Source organism: Haemorhous mexicanus, chromosome 5, assembly GCF_027477595.1.
Source record: "Haemorhous mexicanus isolate bHaeMex1 chromosome 5, bHaeMex1.pri, whole genome shotgun sequence".
Classification (NCBI taxonomy): domain Eukaryota; kingdom Metazoa; phylum Chordata; class Aves; order Passeriformes; family Fringillidae; genus Haemorhous; species Haemorhous mexicanus.
In genome coordinates this window covers 38,763,768-38,777,906 of record NC_082345.1, presented here as the reverse complement: position 1 = coordinate 38,777,906, position 14,139 = coordinate 38,763,768, and the positions used below count along the sequence as shown (strand labels likewise).

Below are 14,139 nucleotides of genomic sequence, written 5' to 3'. Positions count from 1 at the left end.
AGTACTTGTGTCACAAGGAGAGGACAGATGCTAAGTAGAGTTGGAAAATTGTACCTATTATACCTGTGAGTGGTAATAAAAAAGCCTCATCCTTTTTTCTCCCTCACCACTCACTCTTGGGACCCTTGACACTGGAGAAGGAAGTGAGGATTCAGTGAGAGCTTTCAGACTGAAAGGTAAAACCCTGATAACATATGCACACCTTCCTTCACTCGGGTCCTTTTCTAAGACTTCCCATGAAACTTGTTTAGCAATTACTTTTCACTCCTCCAATTTCCCCTGTCTGGGCTGCCCTGCTGCAGAACACACTGTGCAGATTGCAGGTGGTCAGCTAGAGCAAGTTACAAGTCATTAAAACACCATCTGCTCCCTGACATAAACAATAAGAAGAAATGAAAAAACACCAAAAATCCCCCACATCCCTTTCTTCCTTCCCTCCACCCAAAAGGTGACAGGCAGAGGTGCAAAATCAAACACCATCTCTATGAAGGCACTAAACTACATTCAGAAAATTATTCTATGAGCCAAGAGCTTGCTTCCAACAACATTTCCCCCAACACCTTAAAGCCAAATGAATCACAACAGATGCTACTCATTTGGCAAGAAAGACAACCCAAGCTTCTTAAAATCTGCATTTGTAAGACAGAAATATCTGCTAAGCAAGCAGTTTATGTTTTAATCACTTACAAGAAACTAACAGTCAAAAAAACCCAACCAAACCATACACCAGAAAAACACCAAGGTGTTTAAATGAAATTGCTAGCTAACACTGGAAACTAAAGCATTTTTTTTAAGCCCACAGAAATGTCTACAAAATGCCTGCAATGAATCACAGTTGAAATTTACCTGCAATACTCCAGACATATTTCAACCATCACTTTTGAGCACTATACATGGAAATCAACACCAGGTCTCTCTCCCTCTAATTTCCCTTTCCTCTTCCTGGGCTGCCAGCACAAATGCTTTTTTACATATTAAATTCACAGAAGGTCTACTGCCAGACAATATTCCGCATACAGAATTAAAAGGAAAAACAAATTAAAACTCATTCTCTTTAGCTCTTAAGAACAATACACAGTGAAGTTACACTTAACACTGTTTTCTTAAAATGCAACAAGCCTTAGCTTCCTGAAGTTTAAAATCCAACCCAAAAGAGCCAGCAGTTTGAGAAGCCTGAGCTTCCTGCTGCTACACAGCAATACCAAGTGTCCCTGTTGTTACAGAAAAATTACTGGTTTCTTCTTCCACAAGCAGACTAAGCCATCTAATTTTTCTGCTGGATCTTCATCAGCCTGATGCATAATACTCTGTTGCAAATTCTGATCAAGAAGACAGGAAGATATGATTTTTAACTGCTCTCAGCATGAGAAATGTCATGCTGGTATTTCAGATGCATAATGAATTCCTGTACCTGTAATAAGAGGAAGCAATAGTCCACAAATTCTTACCCAGAATAATTAAGGAACGAATTTCAGAAATAAATCCATGTAAGGAAACAAAGAATGAAAATGCAAGACGACAGGCAAAGCTACATCTGCAATATACTTGTCAAAGATTCCTACTGGCAAATATTTAATCTATATAGGATGTAATGATAAAGAATTTCTTCTCTTTTTTGAATGAAAGCCTACAGGTGATACTTTGAAGCATTCACAGAATACAGTAACTGAAACAGTTCAGCTCAATGTTGACTTTTGCCTTATCCTGTTCATGCCTCAATTCCATCTATGCTGCTAATATGGCAATTAATAAGATGGAAGTTATTTCAGTATATTTACATTAAGAGATAACACAAGTCCTGTTTATAAGTAGGTTATATTTACAAAAACAATCTATCAATCACAGAGGAAAATTACTTAAGATAAGAAAAAAACAAATTTTCTTCATTTCATAAAGAAGGATGAAATACAATTCAATAATTGGTAAAATAAACAGCTAAAATCTGTATTGAAGTTCTTTTCTGGTCAATTAGTAACAAAAAATAAATATTTATACTCAATAAATGGTACAGCATGCAGTCATCGATTTGTTACGCTTGAAAAATCCCCAGCACCTACCAGATATTTAATCTTCTTTTTGACATAAATCAACTTCTGCTAAGAATAAGGTAGAAATCAACAATAAGATATACAGGGAAACTTTTTCAGTCTACTGAAGACAAATATTTATATATAAATATATATACATGGCTGTTTATAAGCCAAAAACAGATGGAAAGTCCAAAGCTTGTTTTAATTCAATAAGGTCTCTGAACACCAAAGAAGCACAACTTGTAACGTGATCTGACAGTGACCAGAGCAGAGGTCTTCTACAAATTTAAAAAGAAAGCAAAGCAAAACCACCAAAACCCAAGCCCCCTCAGACCACAGGACTCATTTCTTACCCTGGTTCTTAGTTCAGTTGAGAAGAAAGTATGTTTCCCTGCTCCAAGCTGGCAGCCAAACAGAGCTGATGACACTGAGAAAAACCTGATTATTGAGCTTCAAAGAAAAATATTCTTGTTAGTGCATGGAGAAGAATATTGAGCGGTGTTCTTTGAAGCACTGACAGTAAGTGGGTATAGTTAATATTTAATTAAAGTAGCTGCCATGGTACAGATCCATCTGTACACTCAGGTTGATTTCTCGCCAGCTTCTCCTTCACTTTATAGGGCAGCTCACTGCTCACAGCATTCTACCTTGATTAGAACCTATAAGCCTGCTGCTCAGTGCTCCTTGGCCTTAGCAGATCGTTTTTTTTATCAAAGGAGAACAATTCTCATGAAGGAAGGACATTTATTCTTGTTAATGATTTCACAGTTGTGTCTTAAAAATTCTGCTTGCGCTCAGTAATTGTGTTTGCTATTTAAATAGATGGAATTGTCATTTTGGCAGGGGAAATGCTTTCTGCTTGACAGTATCACAGGCTTTAAATCCATGCTTTCCTCTGATGACTTTCTTTCCCAGGTATTTTAATGTAGCTGTTTGCATTAAGGTTTATCCTGACCATTTTCAAGGCAGCACAGGTTTGTAACAGTTAACTACAATCCTGTTTGCAAGCTAGAATCAAGGTACTGTTTTTAAAAACAGCAAGCAGTAAATCTTTGGAGGTAGCTTGGTGTGGTGTCCTTAATTCTGTGTACAAAACAATATCCAAACGTTAGCTTATTGGCTTTTCTGCACAATCAAAGAGTATATTTTAATTACTGATGAGAAATTACAGAATTGTGATTTCAGCAGAGGAAATATGTATTGTAACATAAATCTTCCAGCCTCCAAGAGATCATAACAGACAGCCCAGCAAGACCCTTAGTGTTAGAACTGTAACTTTTTATGTATTATGCAGATTCAATTTAGATTTTTTAAGATATTATTGAAGCAGAGATACCTTCAAAGTCTGCAATTTCCATCATACAGATAAGCAAACTTGCTTGACTTACCTATACCAAATCCAACTTTTTTTTTTCTAAAGGAATTAGCAAATAAAATGAAGGACTGCAAGTCACAGCTGTTGTGCAAGGCTGAAGACCTAGCTGGGAGCCCCGCACTGAGAATTGCCAGCTCACAATTTACAGGAGGTTATCTCCTTCTAATGTATTGCTAGAACACTCTTACCTATGCAAATATATACATGCACACATGCAAATTCTGCAGGTTCAGCAAGTCCTTGCAGCAAAGCAGATTTTACATAGGCCCTGTATCACATCCAGAGAGCACACATACTAAGTAACACAGGCAAGCACATCACTTAAGGAAAAAAAAATAAACCCTCCTGCAGCTAGTAGTCTTCCACAGTGTCTGATGCATCTGGAGAGAATATAAGGGTATTGTCATGCCCTCTTCTAAAACTGTGATCTCCTGAAAAACAGCTAAAGCCACAGTCAGTCAGATGGTGCCTAGAGCTACAAGAAATCAGACAGAAAATTCCCTTCAGCCCTTTAATGGTGATTTTTGTAGGAGACCAAGGCAGAAGACAGATGGTAAGTATCCAGTGAAACTGGAACAGATAATGTAGTTGGAACTGCAGATGAAGTAGACAGGCCATATGTCACACAAAAAAGCAGCAATCCCAGATGTCTTCTCCTCAATAAAGCTAACAGAAGGAGGTCCTCACCATCCTACTGACACAGACAAAAACAGAAGAGAAGCAAAAAGGCCACCTCAACATTGGCAGAGCAGCTGCTGTTAGGTTAGGAAAGTGATGCAAGTGGTCTTCACTCACAAAAGATAGTCCTCCATTAGTAATGGGCACGTGGCATCCACTTTAAGTATGTTAAACATCAGCTACAAAAGCATGGCCAGATGTTCAGTCACACTGAATTAATTAATTAATCTGCTACTTCAGGTAACAATTTAAGTATTCTTCAATCCTCCTCCTTTACCTTTACTGCATATTACCTTAACTTTAGTGACATTGCCTGAATTGGAAAAGAATATTATCAGGCACAAAAATCAGAAGCCAATTCAGCATTGTAAGGCTCCCCCATAAGAAATGGAAAGAGGACAGCAGCAAATTTCATATTCAGAGAATCAATCACGATCAGCCATTTAGAGAGCTGGAAAATATGCAAGTCTAAAACCCAATAAAGATATGGAAATTTCTCTTGGTAGACCTTGTACTTTGGCTGTCCAATACAAGACCTAAATGAGTTCTGTTGCAGAAACCTCTCTCTTTGTCTCCCAAAATGAAAAGAGGGCATTAAGAATAAGGGGCATTAAGAGAAGAGAGCATGTTTGCATTATCTTCTGCTGCAGCATAGTCAGTTACTCAACTGTACAGTCATAAGAGCAATATCTAACATGTTTGGCAAAATTATATTGTGTGGCGTACTACAGAATAAATGGGTGGTGGCTGTATAGTACACAAAACAAATCCACTGAGATGAGTCAAAGCCAAATTTTCCCTCCATTTGGCCCAGGTTTACAGGGCAGGCTATTAATCAAGTTTAGCTGGTGAACAACATCTCCCTGTGCCAATATTGTTCAGAAGGAGAACAAGCTATTAGAAACAATGAATTGACACTGAGCTGATACCAATTTGTGGCCCAAGTCTACTTGTGGCCCAAGAACTTTTCCTTTGCAATTTTTCCTCCAATCACACTAGCTGTTATTTGACATCTTCAACAAATATTTTTTATGATTTTTCGTATTTCACTCTGTATCTAGACAAACTTTGTTTCCTCTAGACTTGGAATAAACACATTCATAATTACTCAAACACTCTTTGCTAAAAGAAGCAATAGCTCCTTAGAATGGTCTTTAGGGGCAATTTAAGTGCCACTTCCAAGTCTTGTCATTTTCATCTTGTTAATGTTTCAACTCAGATCCACTCCTCTATTTCTGGAAGTGGTATATTAGAACAGTTAACACTTCCTTTAGGTACTAACCTGATGTCTTTGGCTACTTTATTCCATATTTATGCATGGAATATGTAGTAACAAAATCATCATGTTCCAAGTACTTAAAATATATATCTTTTTTTAAAGTTACTCCATCTTCTTTATAAAAAAAAAATCTAGTAATCTTGAGTGTCCAATAGTCCCTCAAAAAGGACAGTACAGCACCTTCCAAGATGTGGAAAAACAACAACACCAGCATTAGTCTTATTAGAGTTTTCAACTTCTACCAAAAAAATTAAATTATACATCCATCTATTTGTGGAAAAAGAGCACTTGGTTGACTTCACAGGTACTCTTCACCTGAAAACGACCAAGGCCTGAAACAAAGCAGTTCCGGGGGTTCGCATCATCTCCACCAGCACCACTCCTACAATTTACATCTAATTTAGCTCCCAGTTGTAACTCTGTGGAGCCAGAGTTCAGTACAGCACAGAACTGCAGTTTCACGATCAGCAGCCATGGTGTGGGTGGCAAGAAGTGGGCATGACTGACATATTCTACACAGGAAGCACAGAGATGATCTGGGCCTGTCTACAAAGCAGGAGATGCACCAATGGTAGACTACCTAAGAACAAATCAAGAAGATGAGCTGCCTCATTAACACATGAAATGGAAAATTCCATATCGAACCCCCCCCATGTGTGAGGGTGGGGGTGAAGGAGAAGAAAAAGCTAAGTAGTTCTCTCTTAAAAGTCAGGCCCAAGTAACACAGACTGCATTATATGCATTGCCATAGTATCTCTGTTTAGACCAAACATTTTCCTTGCATTATGTAATCAATTGCACTACTCTAAATGGAGATCTGAACTGGCTCAGTTCCGTTCAGAGACACAAATATACTTGTTCTTGTGATTGCCTTCCACTGGAAAAAGTACTGAAAGAAATATCACAAGAGCTCTGATTACATCAAAAGCCTTCTAACAGAGCTCTTTTTCAACAAAGCTAAAGTCATGCAAGGAAAGAGACTGAGACTGGTAACCTTCTACAGCCATGTTAAATATTTGGTTTTGTATTTGTTATGTATTGTGAGTTTCAGATTGAAACTCTAGCATGTTTCAGTCCTTCTCTTAGACTAGTTCTCCAGTGAGGAACAATAGGAAACCCACTCTCCTGGCACAGGATGGTGCTGCTGGATGTGAGTCCCAGAGCTGAGAAACAACGAACTGCAGTTTCTGCAGACCCGCTGCTTTAATGCCTAAACAATATCCTAGCTATCTCTTCTGTGCTAAAGAACAATATTTGACTAATGCAGCACAAAGGTTCACAAGCTGTGCCAAAACCTCCACTGCAAATGAACTGCCTCCTCTTCTCCTGGCAGCACCAGCATCCCACCACATGAAGAACAAACTCCCCAGCCTGCTCCTCCCCACCCCAGTCCCTACACACATTGCAGGGCTCTGGGGCAGCCACCTCTGAGACGAGACTGGAAGGAACAGCTTGCACAGGGAGTGGCAAACTTGGGATTTATTCTGAAAGCTTCATGTGCTTGTGAACAGTATTTTTCCCTAACTCCAGTCATACACTGCAGCATTTTCATGTCCTGCAGAAACAAACCACGATATGGCCTGCTTTAAAGAAAAAACAGTGACCCCTAAGCAGCTATTTACATCAGAATGACATTATGCAAGAATAAAGAAAAAATATGCTATTTAGTAGTGGAAAGAGTTTGTATCTGTCAACATGTCACCATAATAAGTGATCTTTTCTACTACACTGCAACCAGACCAGGGAAAACTACTGTTTCAAGTTTCTCAATTCAGTGCCATTTAAGAAGTATCTATTCACATATTTACAGCATTAACACAATAATTTTTAAAACTTGCAAAGACTGCAAGACCATAAAATATGAATATATTAGCTAAAAAATTAGGTCAATGCAATATTGAAACAAATGCCACCCATCTTTTACCTAATGAAAGTATTCACTTTGCCCATAAAGGATGCTTTTTACTACCATGTCTTAGAAGTAATTAGAAAGAAATCCACATGAAATTTCAAGCAAATGAACTTGCTGTGTACCTGGCCAAGTGCTTCATGAATCTTAATACATCACATTTCAGTTTTAGAATAAAGGCAGAAATCTTTTATAATTCATGAACTTGACACCAACTAAATCTATAATTTACTTTCACAAATCTTGTATCAACAATATGGCTCTCTTTTTAAGTATCACCATCCAGCTGTAAGTAATAAATTGTCTGAACTCTCCAAATCATCAGTAACAAATACAACATCTAAAGAACGTTTCTGAGGAAAAACATGCAAATCACTGAGACACAGCCCTTGTAGGTAGTTAGAAAAATACCTACTGTACATGAGACAAAGCCAGGTTTGGAATGCAGCTTCTGCTACTGGAAGAATCACATAAACCATTCATGGGTGTTATTAATTACTTTGAGGTGGAATGAGAGGTGAAAAGCTCCCTTTAATTTATTAAGCCTTGGGAATGCTTAGGAAGAGATAAATAATACCCAAGCCACAGTCAAGGACCCAACCTGGTTTACTAAACCACCTGCTTAAAAGTCTATCAGCTTTAAACATGTGAATTCTAAAAAAAAATCCCACTTATTTTCTCATGTGTAATTCCTTAAATAGTTAAAACTGTCAACCAAAAAAGGGAAATGTGTATTGTAGAGAGACTAAGTTAAGCAAGAACACTAAATAAAATAAATTACTTTTTCATGTTTAAATGACCAATATTATACCTGCACTTACAAGTCCAAGCCTATTCAAAAGAAACTCACTGGTATTTTGAAATAACCTTCAAAATACCATGGCTTCCGTTTGCAGGCAAGAAAAAGATAACTCTGGAAGGAAACATGCTGGTTTTCCTTATCTCAACTCAATAGTCATATTAACAGCTTCTGCAGCACTGCAACACAAACACTGGGTGACAGGATTAATGCACTGGCAAATGGCTGACCATACAGATAGCATATGAACTAGCTCAAGCTTGGATGCAATGAGGACTCTTTCAAATGGATGAATGAATGGTTAAATGAAAAAAAAAAAAAAAAAAGAAAAGGAAGATCAGATACACACATTCCCATATGGTGTCAAAGTCACTGTAACCTTAAGAACTGCTTGAGAGACAGATGTAGCATTTTCAGTGGATGAATGATAAGTGCTGTACCCTGTGCTGAGGAACAGCTGAGATAAAACCTCGCATCCACAATTAAGAGTGTGAAGAAAATTAGGTTTATTTATTCCTCTCCTAGCACCAGAAGTCCAAGCTATTTCCTCAAAGTGAAAATCTTACTTCCCAAATGCCTCCTACCATCTGTCAAACAGTTTTAGCTGTTCTCAAGAAGCTTCTTATGCTACTATACACGTTACATCTGCAACAGATTTCCTTCTTGTACAGTACAGATGGGATTAAACACTGTTTTATAACAAATATAGCAAAATACTGCTCCAGATTTCAACTGTGTACTATCCAGAACCAGTTACTCTGAATAAAACACTTTTAACATATCTGATATTAATCAGTGGCCTATTATGAGCACTGGTTCCCAAACTTCACTTGCTGCATTTATAGAGTTCAGCACTCTATATAGGCCTTCCTTTTAAAAGCCAATGTCAGCCATCACAACATCAAGCTCCACCATGGTCTGAAATTACCAAAATGAGACAAATCACCAGAAAAGCATGCAATTTGCTGTTTCCACAAGATGGACAAGCATATGTTTTAAGACAAAGCTACACAGAGCTGCTTCTACTGCATCTAAACTGATGGGAGTTTCTTAGGCAGAGAAACTACCTCCTTCATCAGAAGCTAATTTATAAAAACATACCCAAATCAATGCAGATTCTTTAAGTCCAAGGTCCAAATTAATCCACAAGGAAGCAACAATAGATCTCCTCTACTAGTTATCAATACCATGAAGTATTTTTCAAAGTCAATAACTCATCTTTTTCTAGTTTTTTGGTTACTAGGCCTTCTAGCACCTAGAAAACTTGTGCAAGTCACACTTGTCTCAATATTTGTTCACACATTCTCAAGAGAAGCAAGAGCCTTACAAAGCCCTTCACGTTGCTCCAGCTTTAAACTCAGAGCATGATTCTCCACTTTGTATTAGTGGGAGAGGTGTAGGCAGCAGATGGAAGGAAGGGAACTGTTAACCAGCTGAAGCTAAGCACAGAGGATATCAACTTTCCCTGAAAGACAGGAGAACAGCAAAATAATCACTCAAGCAAAATTCAGAGACAGTCCTCTAAAATGAATCAAGGCATCAGGAAAAACATTTTTTGCCAGGTTGTTTGTTGAGCTGTTTTTTTCAAACAAAACAAATGACCAAGACTGTACCCATCATTTCTTCTGTCTTAAATAAGATTTACTTCTGAACCGTATTATCATCAACAGAAGGTGATGGTTCTAATAGAAGGTGATTATAACTGCTGTCTAACAAACCAGAAAAAGATTAACTAATTCAACATCATTATGACCACATCAGAATACGGGGTGGGTGGGGGGAAGAAAACTGCACAGTAAATGCAGTTCACTCAGGAAATCATCTAAAGAATTATTTCCCACTTAGAAGCAGTATTTTTAACTTCCACACCAATTCACCAAAACAGCCTAGGCCATGAACTACACTGCTTCACCCTTCCTGTGAAAACAGTGACTATGCAAACACCTCCCTCAAAAAGCTTTGTGCCACTGCTCCTCCACTTCCCAGCTGCACATCTGCCGTAGAAGCAAGATCCTCATTAACAGCGTAGTCTATTATGAAACACAATTTACCTGACCAAGATGTTCACATCACAGTTCAGAGAATAGGATCAGAACCATCTGTGTTTATGCTACTTTAATTACATTGCATTGACTGGAGAAAAACCCACTCATGTTGTGAGTAAGACTATGCTGTTTTCTACAGCTATCACCATTTCCTCACTGAAGGTCTTTTTTTTTTGTTTTCCCTCATAATTCTATCTTTTGTTGAACAATAAAAACTGTTCTTCCATGTTTAATCAAAAATGTGAGTAATGTAGAGTTTGATGCATGTTCATTAAAAAGAAACTAACAGAACTAAAACAAACCACATTGCCTGGTGCATTAGGAAGTTTTAAGTATATGATATTAAGTAAATTCTCCTACAAATTTAACTTCTGTTCTGAAGCAGAAGACCAAGAGACTAAGAGACAAGTTATCTGACAGCCTAAAGCAAGAGGAATTACACAGCACAGGAAGGGAAAAGGGAGAAAAGGCCCTTAGAAAACTCTGCTGCATGCTTCAGGAAACAGAATGTGAGAAATGCAGTGGGGAGGGAGGTGGTAAAACAGTAATCAGTGAAGAGATGAAAGCCTAATAATTGACTCAACACAGTTCATTAAAACTTGGCTGAGTGCTCTATGCAAAGATTTACTGGACAGAGAGGAGGCTGGAACACAACTTCACAGAATACAAAGTATGCATAGTTTCTTTACTAGGTAGTTGCACAAGCCTTTATTTGAAAGTGTAACAGCAGACCAGACAAAAGAAAATGGGTAAATGCCACATCACCTCAGACCCTTCTCGATCATGTCAACAGAATTGAAGAAAAGGCCATCTAAAAATGAGCCATCTTCAATAAACTTCCCTTCCCCCCAAATTATTTTTCTTTCATTTCTGCATCTTATTTCTCTTTGGAACAAAACCTGAGATAATGCAGCGAGCACTATTAAAAGAACAGGACCACTGAAGTCTGACTTTCTGTCCCAGTTCAGTTCCCCACAGAAAGTGTACGAGTCCAACATTGTTTCCTGCAACATCAGAAAATTCTTCCTTCTATTGTAAAAGTTAACAAACATCAACAAGCATTTATAGAACAGAGTTTGAGGTACTCTGGGGGCTTACACATGCAGCAGAGATATAAGCTAGACAGACCTTTACTAAAAAGTCATTTTTAAACTAATTTGACAAAGCAGCATGTTTAAAAGGAGTTCTTTTCCCTGACCCATGATTAAAGTAGAAAAAGGATTCTGTCTTGCTAGGTCTAAACTACATCAGCCTCAAAATATTTGGTTTACTTATAACATGATTTTTAGAGTTTTTTCCGAACTAAATGATTCTCAGATCTTCACAACTCTAGAATAATAAAAAAAAAAACAAAAAACAAACAGGAGCCAAAGGGTCCACAAGTGACCACAATCACACATCTCTTTTTTCCCCCAGCTAGTTTCAATTCTGAAGTAGACACATCAAATCAGCATCTGGAAAGGAGGGTTCTACGGCCAGGTTTTGGAAAGTTGTACAATCACAAAACACATTACTGCAAAGCTCAGGAGTTTTGACTAAAAACTACTCCTTAGCTAAAACAACAAATGACCTCAGAAGTTTACAGGGAATTCGAAAAGAAAACAGCACACAGAAAATTTCACCAGTCCCTTCTACAGTTACTTGATAGCCAACAATGCAACTATGTTCTTCTCTTCTCATATTTTCTGCATCACTGAAAACCAGAACTGTATCAACTCTAAACTCTCACTCAACAGACCTGACAAAGACAAGCGGGAAGCCCTGCTCTTTACTCAGTCCTGTTGCTGCCCATTATGCCCACTGTAGACCAACAACTCGGTACTAACTCCTGTCTTTGCCAAACTTCAAAACTGAGGTTGATAATTAACGAGCATTAGCAGGTTCCGATTGCACTAATACTTAGTTAGTGAGATCAAATAGATTTATATTTCCTGTGATTAAGTTGAAATGACTGAAGTTATGAAAGCTGCCAGATGAAAATCAACTCTTTTTAAAGGGTATCCTGATCTCAGTCCCAATAACTCTGTTTTGGACAGTGGCAGCACAAAACACATTAGAAACAGCGACACGCTGAATTGATGGCTTTCCTCCTTTCAAGAGACGAATTCAACAGCGCACTGCTATAACGCACAATTTGTGAACATCACTATTTCAAGGAACTGTGTGAACCTCATCTGAACGATCTCCGCGTTCGCTGAGCAGGACGCCCTTGGAGCCCAGGCTCTTTAGGAAGCGAGCCATTTGCAAGGCCTGCTAATATAGATGCAGAAGCGCGGCTGGCAGCGCCGCGGGACTGGGGACAGTAACTAGGTTTCGCTCCCCAGGGCACGGCTGCAGCGCAAGCTTATTTTCCCAGTGCGAGGGGAAGGAGGTTACCGGCAGTCACAGCAGCTACATTTTAACTGCATTTAACGCGACCGGTTTCAACGGCGGCGGGCGGGCCCGGGGTGCGCGCACGGCATTGGCAACAGCCGGCCCGCGGCTGCGGAGCCCCCGGCCGCAGTGCCCGGCTCCGCGGGGCCGTGCTGGCGGCCCGACACCGCACCGAGCTGCCGCAGCCCGCTCAGCCTCGCCCGCGCGACCCAGCCCGGCCGGCGGCCAGCAACACCCACCGGGCCCGGCGCTACCGGAGACCCCCGGCGACTCCCAGCGACCTCCTCCCGCCTGGAAGCCGGGGAAGGCGGCACGCACGGCGGCGCGGCGCCGGCGGGGACCCGGGTGGCATCGTGGCACACGCCCCCCACCTCCCGTCCGCAGCCGCGGTCGCTGCGGCGCTGCCCCGGAGCCGCCGCTGCCCTCACCTCTGCCCGCAGCAGGTCCGGCGGGAGGCGCGGAGGGCAGCCCGGGCGGCGGCCGGGCCCCCTCCCCTGCCGTGCCGTGCCCTGCAGGCGCGGGCTGCGCTGCCCCGCGCGGCACGGAGCGCTCCCGCTACCCCGCTACCCCGCTCCCGCTGCTGCCGCCGCGGCCCCGCCCGGTCGCCGCCTGATCCGCTCATCCGCCGCGGCGGGAGGCGCGCGCGCAGGCGCGGGAGGCGGCGGCGGCCCCGCCCCCCGGGGCTGCGCGTGGGCGGGCGGGCGGGCGCGGCGTGAGGGGGCCCGGGAGGCGCCGAAAGAAATCCCGTCCGTGCCGGGCTGGCCCTGCCGCTGGGAACCGCGACCTCCGCAGGGTGCGGGGAAAGCACGGCTCGGCTGGCACGCCCGCGCTGTAACATCACCCGGCCTGGCGTTACGGGATAACTTAGGCAGCGGAAAATAGTAACAGTGGAAATAAAATGCGGTCTGAAGCATGCTCGAAAAACTGTAAGACGTGGTCTCGGATGAACATGACAACAGGAACCCCGCATTGCTTTTTTTTGCCTTTTTTTAGTCATCTCAAAATGTTAGGTCTCAGAATCACAGAATCAATTAGGTTGGAAAAGACCTCTGACACCACCGAATCCAACACCACCGTGTCAATCAGACCATGGCACTAAGTGCCACATCCACTCTTTTCTTTAACACCTCCTCGGGCGGGCGGTGGCTCCCATGTCTAATCACCCTTTCTATGAAGAAATCCTTCCTAGTCCCCGACTTAAACCTTTACTGCTGCAGCTCAAGGCTGTGTCTTTTATCTTGTTGCTGGCTGCCCGGGTGGAGAGACTGACCCTCACCTGGCTACAGCCTCCTTTCAGGGAGTGGGAGTCAGCAATAATGTCACCCCGAGCCTCCTCTTCTCCTAGCACTTTCAAACACTTCCTCGGTAATAAGAGCCATAATGAGCAGCTTACATATATTACTGGATTTCAAGTAACATCAGCATGTACCTCACGTTGTTATCAACCTGCCAGTTGACAGTGCTGAAAACTGTTGCTAAATGTAGAGCATCTTCACTTTCTTCAAGTGAAAGTACTGTCAGTGCATTCAGAAGATATCTGGCACCTTCAGCACTGACCCCTGACGAATGACGCAGAAAAGTTGACACTTTGGATTAATGTTCCCAGCTCCAGAAATAAATCTTTTTGCTCCATCCAATTTTCATAAAATCA

General features: G+C 41.2%; 1 protein-coding gene across 2 annotated transcripts in view; it reads right to left on the bottom strand.

The window, feature by feature from the left end:
• The window catches only part of OSBPL8 (oxysterol binding protein like 8), an 83,861-nt gene extending 70,809 nt beyond the window's left edge, over positions 1-13,052 (bottom strand). For both annotated transcript variants that reach the window (XM_059846879.1, XM_059846882.1), the window contains exon 1: positions 12,917-13,052. The gene's annotated coding sequence lies outside the window, so the exon portion shown is untranslated. The remainder of the gene's footprint in view (positions 1-12,916) is intronic.
• Between the last annotated feature and the right edge of the window lie 1,087 nt (positions 13,053-14,139).